Genomic DNA, 2,636 nt, shown 5'->3' with positions numbered 1-2,636 from the left:
AACAATTAGCTCAAGTACGCGCTCGTCACCTCACGTACAAGGCATTTCAATTATCAAACATCATATCCTAAGGGGAAGGTCCCCCGTACAAGGTTAGACAAGCCACTTACCTCTAACCGGCTCAAAATCAACTAGAAACCGCGTTCTTGCCACGAGTATCCGACTCCAAATGGCCCAAATCTACTCAATTCCATTTCATAATGTAAATAATACTTCAAGAAGCTGATTCTACAATTAAATTCTAAGCTAATACGCGAAATTATGTAAAATGACCAAAACGCCCCTCGGGCCCACGTCTCGGAATCGGGTGAAATTTATATTTTCAGAATCCTCACACCCACACGAGTCTATTCATACAAAAATCCCTCAAATCGGATGACAAAAACCCAATCAAAACTAAATCTCTAGGTCTAAGAACTTTTCCCCCAATTTCTACCAAAATTCCGAAATTAAAGGATGAATTTAAGTGAAGATTCATGGAAATTAGTCTAAACCGAGTAAGAATCACTTACCCAAGTCGCCCAGGTGAAAATCCCCTCAAAATCGTGATCTCCCGAGCTCCCAAGTCCAAAATATGAGTTATGGTCTAAACCCTCGATTTTGGGTTTTAAATTTTCTGCCCAGATGTTGTTCATTGCGATCGCAAGAAATCATCTGCGATCGCGAAGAATAAAAGTGCAAGGCTCCAGAAATAGCCTACGCGATCGCGACATGAAGAATGCGATCGCAGAACAGGAAAAGTGAAGGGTCCTCGAACTGGCCTATGCGAACGCAATAGTAGGCTTGCGATCGCAGAAGTGGACAAGGCCAGCTTATGCGTTCGCGGTCGAAGCCACGCGAATGCGAAGAGTAAAAGGACAATGAACCACCTTCTCCCATTTCTACTATGCAAACGCGGAAGTGTAACTGCGAACGAGAAGGAGGAAGAGGCTGACTCCGCGATCGCGAGTAATGTAATGCGATCGCGAAGAACAACTTAGGCCCCCTCAGAGAATGCACTACGCGATCGCGGAGGTAAGGATGCGATCGCAGAGAAGGAAACCAGATACCAACAGTTCAGCAATTCAACAAGTTCCAAAAATGATCCGTTGAGCATCCGAAACACACCCGAGGCCCCCGGGACCTCAACCAAACCTACGAACATATCCCATAACATCATTCAAGCTTGTTCCAACCCTCGGAACGCTCAAAACAACATCAAAACATCTATTTTTCATCGGATTCAACCTTAAGGATTTCAAAAACTCTAAAAACACACTTTTGATCAAAAAGTCTATCAAACCTCATCCGAATGACATGAAATTTTGCACACACATCATATTAAACACTACGAAGCTACTCCAACTTCCGGAATTCCATTCCGACCCTCGGATCAAAATCTCACTATCGGACTGGAAACTTCAAAAATTCAACCTTCGGCATTTCAAGCCTAAATTAGCTACGGACCTCCAAAACACATTCCGATCACGCTCCTAACCCCGAAATCACCTAACGGAGCTAAAGGAACTATTGGATTTCCATTCCGAGGCCGTCTTCATACTGTTCCGACTATGGTCAACTTTCCAACACTTAAGCTCTCATTTAGGGACTAAGTGTCCCAAAACTCTCCGAAACTTAAAACCGAACATCCCCGCAATCCCAGCCGGGTCGTTACATCCTCCCACACTTAAACATTCGTTCGTCCTCGAACGAGGACAAAGACATACCTGAAGTAGCTGCTCATGGCCCCAAACTGCTGAGCGACGCGCTAGAGCTCAAAACGACCGGTCGGGTCGTTACATCCTCCCCCCCTTAGACATACGTTCGTCCTCGAACGTGCTAAGAACCGTGTTGGAGTTGTCCGAAATCACTGTTTAACACCTCGAGCACCTACCCGCGCTACCACAACTCAGCTGGGTATCCTAGCTCTATCAATCAGAAGATATCCTTTTCCACTTAAGCAAATAAGCCTTAGAGCCCAATTCCTACATCCAGAATTCTCTGCCAAGCCTGTCCCAACATACGCTCACCGTATCAATAACTACCCGCAACGCCAGAACATGACTGCATACCTTAGCTGAATTCACACCTTGCACCACTTTACTCACAGGACCACAATAACATTCTCTGATCAAATTAGTCGAAATCCCACGAATCTGATGCTCCCATTGCACCTCATGACCTACGTAGGTCTTGATCTAACTCTTACCATACCGCCAAAACGAGAGAGGTGTGTAGAAATTCATACCCAACTGCCGAATCAACAAATCATTGGATCTATACTACTGATAAGAACCATCACCTCATTCTGAACCAAATAATGGTCTTAGCTCTTTAATATACTTCACATAATCAGATTGCACTAATCCTAAATCCAATGATCTCGTCTCATCCAGTACGAACCGCTCAGGCAATAAGCCACCGCGGACATGACCAAAAGTCTCATATGATGCCACAATGTGCCAATAGGCTATGAACTCGATCGCGACAAAAGGAAAACGAACTCTAGAAGGAACTACTCAACTCACACACTAATATGAACTTTCCTTAGAAAATAGGAAGCAAGGCATACAAAAATAGCATATAGAAAAATGTACTCAATATCACACTGTTGCGGCGTGCAACCCGATCCAATAACATACCCATGGCGGAGTGCC

Source organism: Nicotiana attenuata, unplaced genomic scaffold (genome assembly GCF_001879085.1).
Source record: "Nicotiana attenuata strain UT unplaced genomic scaffold, NIATTr2, whole genome shotgun sequence".
NCBI lineage: Eukaryota > Viridiplantae > Streptophyta > Magnoliopsida > Solanales > Solanaceae > Nicotiana > Nicotiana attenuata.
The sequence above is the reverse complement of the archived record's forward strand: the minus strand, read 5'-3'. Positions refer to the sequence as shown.